At 24.4% G+C, this 8,748-nt stretch overlaps 1 long non-coding RNA gene across 2 annotated transcripts; it reads left to right on the top strand.

Moving 5' to 3' along the window:
* Positions 1-1,512: 1,512 nt before the first annotated feature.
* LOC121172815 (uncharacterized) lies at positions 1,513-8,040 on the top strand. Of its 2 annotated transcripts, none has more exons than XR_005886508.1 (2): positions 1,513-1,843; positions 7,770-8,040. It is a non-coding gene; the product is annotated as an uncharacterized lncRNA (long non-coding RNA). The 2 variants fall into 2 exon arrangements; XR_005886507.1 differs by having other exon boundaries at positions 7,301-8,040.
* The last annotated feature ends 708 nt before the right edge of the window (positions 8,041-8,748 follow it).

Here is an 8,748-nt window from a genome sequence, read left to right as displayed (position 1 = left end):
CGTACTCGTATATTAAGAGTAACAATTACATTTTTACTTTTATAGTTTGTTGCATGGTTATCAAACTCTCGAGTTAACTCGTTAACTCTTATGAGTTTATGAGTTCATTCATTTGTCCTCTGCGAGTTGATTTTTGAGTAAATTTTTTTTTTTTAGTAAATTATGGGCAAACTCTATAAACTCTAAGTAAACTCGGTAGACTTTCGAGTTTACCATCGAGTCAACGAGTTAACAAGTTAAAAAAATTAGACAAAAATGTAAGTTATTTTTTATTGTTTTTTGTTTGTTTAGCATTCAATATACCTTCATTTATTGTGTTATTCTCAAATACAAAATTCTCACCTTTAAAAATATCAAACTTTTATTTTCTAATAACATCAAACCCTAAATGAGAATGATCTACCACTATTATAACGTCTGCAAGTTATTATCTAGTAGTGATGTATTATTACTAGATTTGGTTATTTAAATATTTTAAACTTTATAATTTACTGTTTTGTTTTATTATATTGTTGAAATGTTTAATTAGTATGTTATTTATAGATATTTTGTTATTATTTTTATATGAAATATACTCTTACAAGTCTACGAGTTGAGTCCACGAGTCGAGTCTATAAAACTTTCACGAGTCTGCATAAACTCTTGAGTTTAATAACCTTGACCTGGTGTCTCTTCCTATTAGGTTTCTCATATTACCTATGACATCCTTTGAGAAGAGATTTGCATATTAAAAGGGTGATCGACACCTATCTATAGGAAGATAAGATTACTTTAATCAATGTTATCTTAACAAAACCCTTAATTTTACTTTTTCTCCTTCAAATCCTAAAGAAAAGTTTTGAAATTGCTTATTCTCGTTAAATGAAATTTCATTTGGGGTGGATACACTAAATTGAAAGAAAATTGGATTAAATAAGAGTGTGTATACCTAATATATGACATAGGACTGACTGTACACCATTTGTTGCAGCAGAATCTCTTCTGAAGTAAAGTTTTAATGACAAAAAGAAAATATCAACAAGAAAATTTTAACTCTTCGAGACTTCAATTATTAATGGTTTCTTATAATTTTATAAAAATATTTATTTTTTTAATTTCTTAACCATTAAAATACTTCTTAACATTTGTCTTTAAATTACGATAACCTCGTACCATTAATGTCTGATGGTTTTTTCATTTAATTTATTAGCCGCAAAAGACTATATATGCTAATATATATAAAAGGCAAAATATAACCCAAATACTCTATAAACATGATGTCAGAATAAAAAGGCCACATGTTAATAGGATAGCGGATTGCAACACCGGTCCTGAAAAGAAACAATTAATAAATTGCATGTTTGACTTTATTAGCCAACCCCACGAATTCCATAATTTTGTAAATAATGTGGTCCTCTTACCGAAGAATTATTAATATAATAATGAATTTGTTGCTTCAGGAGACTATCAAATATGGAATATTAATTCTCCTGCTGCTAGTTGCTACGGTTCTCTTATATATGAATGAACGCATTCAAGATAGTATCACATCTTTTTAACTGATTCTCCCCTCCAAACTCCTGAAAATCAATCCACCCTTGGAAAGGCAAGTAATTTTAAATTAGTTAAATATTCTTAATTGTATATAAAATAAGTTATTCTAATGTATTTTTAACACACACACACATATATATCTTTAAATTATCTATTATTTTTAGTATTTTCTTTTTTTTTTGTGAAACAAGCAAAAGACAGAAAATAAACGAAAAAACAAAGGAGATTTCCCATAAATCGCTTCCGCTTTAAGCACGTCAATAAGCTGCTGATATAGTGCGAGTTTAGCACTTGCATGGAAGCCTAAGAGGTACGTAACGTAGTTCCCATTTTACATTTTAGCCATAAAATTTGCACCTCTCCGTACTGATTATTTATTTATTTAAATGTATATTAAAAATAATATTTTTTAAAATTTGATTCATTTTCTTTAAAAAAATAATCTATTAATACTTGTTTTTTCCCTTCATCTATTAATACATACATATATATATATATATATATATATATATATATATATATATATATATATATTTATTTAAATGTATATTAAAAATAATATTTTTTTAATTTGATTCATTTTCTTTAAAAAAATAATCTATTAATACTTATTTTCCCTTCTTCTATTAATACATATAAATAGACATAAAATCTATAAATACACACTTAACTAATACTCGTAAGCAAACAAAGTTTTCTGATGGGTGGCGAAAAGTTAGTACTCAACTACTCATGCTTATCTCGTAGATTCCTACTCCAAATTCAAAGTCAAACACTCGTGCTGCTCAAAAGTTAAAAATTAACGTTGAAGATTTTTTATTTTATTCATTTGCCCTTTTTTTCATAAATTAACGTTGAAGATAAACAGCTATCCTATGGAAACTCATTCATGTCGTATGTCATTTGGTATAAAGAAACATCAAATTATATCATAAAATAAAGTACTATTTCATTAATAATTTTATATAAGATTCAATTTTTATCCTTTATATCAATTAAATTAACAGTTGTATCCTATATAACAATTAAAAAGTAAATAACTATAAATAAATTTGTTATTAATATATTCTGATTAATTATTATTTTTAGGTCACGTTAATCATCTTAGCTTATATTTTTATTTAATATTTTTATGATGCGGCCTTTTTATTAATTTAACTATCTTATCTGATCATTTCCTCTCAACTTACATGGCGTAAGGTTGGGGATAGAGGTGTTTAAAATTAAACCAATTCATTTTGAATTTTCAAACAGGTAAAAATTTAAAATTGATAAAGTTGCAAAATAAAAAGTAACCACATTTTTATGGAAAATTAGTTTTCAGTTCCTAAAGTAAAAAATTAATCAAACTAAACCACACATTATACTTATTGGATTTTCTTTTATACCTCGTATAAAATCTTATTATCCTAACTCAATTTTGATAAGTATTCACATGTTGATTTTTTTATAGTTACTAATCAATGAGTTTATATATAAAGGTTTTGGTTTGAGTGATCTTGAACTTGATATTTTTAAATATGATCTTAAGTTGAAATTTTGTAAATAAAAAAAATGTAATTAAAAGAAAAAATCTCATTAAAGATATCTCGGTTATATTTTCTTATAAAGATTAATCATTAATAAAATTGATAAATAATAATATAAAAAAGATTATGAGTTTATATATAGAATTGACAATGCATGGCTAATTCAGAGAGGGAGAGAGAGTACGGTGTGTGTGGAATGTGAATAATATGCTATATAATAATATTTATAAATAATTTATTATAATATTTACGTAATTTAAGTTAAATTTAATGAAACTATAGGTTTAGATAAGTTTTATTAAAAAATACTTTTTTAATAAAATTTTAGAATATAAATATGTTGCTGTAAAAAATGATAAATCTGTAAAATTAATATATTTTGTATAAGTTTAGCATTTTGGAATTTTTCATTTTTTGTACTTTGGATGTTTTCTGTAGTTTCCACTTAAACATTTCTTGAATATATGCTGCGACAACAATATTTTTAAAGAATTTATAAATTAAAGCCTTGAAAATTTTCAAAATATTAATATATAAAAATAAATAGAAATTATAATATTTAATATATTCAAAGCTATAGATTTTACAATAATTTTATTTTAAAACTATAACATTCATAGTAAATTATTTATTAGAATTTATTTTTATGACATGATTATCTATCACACTTAATAAGAATTTTTTTCAGAAATTTTTATAACAGTATTGAATGAGTTAATAGGAATATTTTAATCTTTTTACATCATCAAAATTTTTCTTCCAATTCAGAAAAGTCCAATTCCTACCTTTTCTTTCTTTCATATGAACAATTTTATGAAAAAGACAAAATATTCAAAGATTTCTTTTAGAAAAAATATTTCCTAACTTATATTTAAATTGTATATCAAATATAAAATAATATATTCTCAACTTCATATTCTTAAAAGATAAAAAAAAATCTTTGTAAAAAAGGAATTAAACTAAAATCAAAGGCCTACTGTCTCAAAAGTTAAAACAATAAATAGACAGGTGTTGTGTCGAATTCGAAAATATTCATAGCTGCCGTGCGTCATTTAATTTGACAAAGAAACAACAAATTACAACTTACACTAAACTATCATCATTAGAATTTTATATAAAATTTATTTTAATTAATCTTGTTATCAGATTATAAATATATTCATTGGTTTAATACTTTATGTTACATTATATTTAAATATATAAAAATTAAAATATATTATATAGCTACTTTTGATGTTTATTACTAAAGTATAAAAAAAATTAAATTAATATATAATTTTATAAATATAATTTCTATGATATTTTCTAAATATAGTATTAATTTAATTAAAATTATTTAATAATAATATAATAAATCAATACAGTATACATTATAATATCGTAATTTTATCCTCATTCTTAGTTTACAATTTTTATGTTGAAATAATCAAATGCCCCAGGCAGTTTCACGTGATTGCTTGCGTATAAAAACAAATTGCCCTTTATTTAGCGAAAAATATTTAACTATAGTCTTGAAAGGGACACTATTAATTGAATCCACACATGCATGGGAGAATTGAAGAGGCTACCAATTAGTCACTTAGAAAGGTCATTCAACTTCAAGAGTCTATGCCAGGAATTAGTCACTTATTTGACTGTACCCTTTATTTTGCTTAGACAAACTTGTGACCTGAAATTAATGAGAAAATTAATAGGCAGTCTGAAGTTATTAATTATTAAAAAATTTAAATACTTCATCCATACTTATTTACAAGACATAATCAATAATTTTTTTATTCTTATTATAAAATTTCATTTCATCTCTTTTGCTCATTAATTATTTTTTTTACTAAAATACTTTTATTTATTTTAGTCTATAATTAAATACTACTTTGAATTACTAGTTTCTTTCTTATGAAGATTAAAGAAGATAAATAGACTCCTATTAATGTTATGGGAAAATTTTAAATAATATTTCAGTTAAAGACAAATTTAATATTAACACTTAAATTAACTAAATTTTTAATAAGCATAATATAATCAACTATATTCTATAAATAAAAATAAAAGAAATAGATATCACATAAAAATTGATCAGGATTATAACTACTTAATAAATGTATAGTTATTTTAAACTACTTAGACCGTCAATGTCCATTAATGCTGGTTATGGGTTATATATAAGAGGAGGCAAGTCAAAGAAGAATGAGATATTTATGTTATACTTTTAATTGGCACAACAATTTATAATTAAAGAGATAAGAATCAAGACACACTGAATGAGACAGGTGATCTCCATCCTTGATAGCCGAAGGTGGTGAGAAACTCTAATGATATACTTAATTGAAAAGGACAAGAAAGAAAGAAAATGAGAGTGATATGAATTTTAAGTTGTTTGGTTGCATAAAAAAATGAAAAGAAAAAAAATATGTATAAAATGATATAAAACCTTAAATAGAAAAAAAAAGTTTGTATATTTATACTTTCTTAAACCTTTTCTCTATAATTTTCCTTCCAATTTAGACCGATTGAGTTTTTAGGCGTCACTCATCAAAATGCAATGGTTAATTCCTTCTTTTGAAAAACTCCAAATAGAGAGAAGATTATAAATTGCTATTTTCTTTTTATCATGAATCATTATATTCCCTCGTTATTCAATTGAAACAAAAAAACCTTAATTAAGAGGAGGTGTGAATTAACTATGTCAGAAAAAGAGTGAAAATATTGACAAATTTGTATTGAATTTTTAATTAACATGAGAAGTTAAGGAAAATAAATTAATACACCCGTCATAAATGTGATTTATCTAGTGTCTTTGAATACTCATCTTGCTGAGTTTTCAATGTTCAATTTGGACGGCTAGCTTTTATTTGTTTTATGTCAACCTAGACGGCTAACTTTCATTAATTTCAAGTTAAGTTTAATAATGACAAACTTTTTCAACAAAAATTAATCAGGTAAAAATTAAACATCATGATAATAAAAAAAAAGTTTAAAGCTATTGTGCTGGGAACTAAATTTATCGGAATTTATCTATATTTTTTCTTCCTTTCTATAAACTGAAAGTATCTTCCTACTTTCTTCTCATATTTTTTTATGTTTTAACTTTTAATTTTTTAAAAATAATTAATGTTTTAGAATTTTAAAGTTTAATTTATATTTTTTCTCAAATATATCCTTATTTTATTGAGAAGTAATTTGAATGCATTTGTTTCATTAATTTGTTATATGAAATAAATCAGGTACATCACAATATATAGAACATCATAATATATAGAAGTGGTTGTACAATAAAATTGAATAACATCCTTCTCTAATTAACAATTATTTAACATACAAATTAAAGATAACATGAAGGAGCTAGATAACATTTATTCAACATACAAATTAAAGATAACATCAAGTAGCTAGATAACAATTATTTAACATACAAATTAAAGATAACATCAAGGAGCTAGATAACAATTATTCAACATACAAATTAAAGATAACGTCAAGTAGCTAGATAACAATTATTTAACATACAAATTAAAGATAACGTCAAGTAGCATGGGAAGGAAGTAGTATACCAGTAATCTTGTTTAAATTGGATAGAATTAAAGTTATTTTTTTTTTAATATTTAACACAATTAAATTGAAATTATGACATTTCAATTATTTAAAGTGACTAGTCATTGTTTTATAAATTTTTATTATCAATTATATGTGATATTATTAGGCTTAAATATCTTAAGTCCTTATAATTTTACTTTTTTTATTTTTGTTGTTGTAAAATTATTTTTATAATACGTAGCACTGTATAATAAATTTATATAGCAATAATGTTTTAAAATATTCTTTATTATTATTTTAAAAGTATAGTATTAAAGTTAGAATATCTTTGAGTCTATTTTCTGTCAAGAATATATGGTTAGACTTATTATTCAGAGTGGGAATATTATTTATTTAGAGTTTATTTTTGTATTTAGAGAATCCTTGTAGGTGTGGGGCTTAGGCATTTTTAATTGTATGACTATTTGACTTTAGATGGTATTCACAAAACATTTGATTTTATTATTATTTTCTTATTTCTAGCGGGGATAGTATACATACACCAATAATTATTGATATAATTATTAATCATTTGAGTTTCTTAATCAAATAATTCACGATTTGAATCTTTATTAATTTTTAAATATAAAATAAATTATATTGAGAAAAAAATATTTATTTTATATGATTCATAATCTCTAATAAAAATTTATCTTTACTTTTGACAGGACTATTTCATATATATCAATACCATAATTAGAAAGAAAAAAAAGTATATATACACGAACCGTCACGAAGTTGCATCCAACGGATAAAATAAATCTTGTAAGGGAGAAAAATAAATGCACAAATGCAATTATTAGGCCATATAAAATAACTGTTTTGACTGATATATAGCTGTCATGCATATGTTAGAATTTGTTAGTGTACTTCATAACTATCATGAAATATTCGGTTGTAATTAATCCAAGAGTTAGCATATGAATTTGGAAGTAGGTAGTTCACGAGTAATAGTATTGTGTGGTCCATTAAATATGATGGCCATCTTTTTATAACATTACATTTTTCACATATATTAATCCATGCATAATCCATAATAGTAGTAATAATTATATAAATATATATAAATAACTAACCCGTGTATTGCGTCACACGAGTCCAAAAACTAGTATAACTTACAGGTCATGTGTAAACTAGGAAAAAATGCATCCGGAGAGAATCTTAAAAGGAGGAGGAGACCAAGATAGCCAATGGAACCAGGATTGTTCATTGTATAGGGTATTAAAGAGAATAAGTCTTGTGCTCTATGTTGGGTTTTTTGGTTCCTTTTGTACGTGGAGTAAAAGTTTAAATGAAAAGATTAATTTTGTCTCACTTATTTAAGTGAGAGATCATATCAGATAGACGATTCATAGTCTTTTCTTATGCATTGAGAGATTTTTTATAAATTATGTCTCTATTTTTTTAATTTTTATTTTGTACTATATAATTTATTGATATTTTTCACAAGTTTTTACAAGTTTGGAAGAGTTTATTTTTATGACTTATTATTTTATTATAGAGTTTATTATTGTGTTGACCTATTTTTCCATCACTATCTTGTAACAGTATGGGATTGGTTGGATTTTGATTCAGTGTTGTGGTAATACATTTCTTAACGGATGTTTTGTTAAACTTTCATGTGCAAATCCATGTGTTTACTGTGTGTATTCAAACAGACTGCTCCAATATTCCACAAAAAGCATATGGCAACACGTCAATATTTGAACAAGTGTTTTAATTTGCTTACCACGTCCAGTACCATGCATATACGAGAACCAATTACCCAAGTGATTCATTTAAATGGTTAACATCTTCCACCAAATACTTTTCCCTACAAACAAACTTTGAATTTGACAATATACTTGAAAAGGACAAAATTATATACCAATATATATACACCGTATTCGATTCACCAATGCCTAGCTATGCACCAACCAATATTCACGTGATATCCTTCACCCACCAAACTCCTTTGCAATCATGGATGTGGTCTCCACCAGTTTTAAGAACCTATTTATTAAGTTAAACATTTTAGACTTATGCTTGTTATAAATTTAGTTAATTTGTCAACTAAAATTGAATTGTCAGTATAAATATTGTGAGTTTATGTATGTTAACAGTGAAATGTATTTGT

This window comes from Glycine max, chromosome 9, assembly GCF_000004515.6.
Source record: "Glycine max cultivar Williams 82 chromosome 9, Glycine_max_v4.0, whole genome shotgun sequence".
Lineage (NCBI taxonomy): Eukaryota > Viridiplantae > Streptophyta > Magnoliopsida > Fabales > Fabaceae > Glycine > Glycine max.
This window is presented reverse-complemented; position numbering and strand designations above follow the sequence as displayed.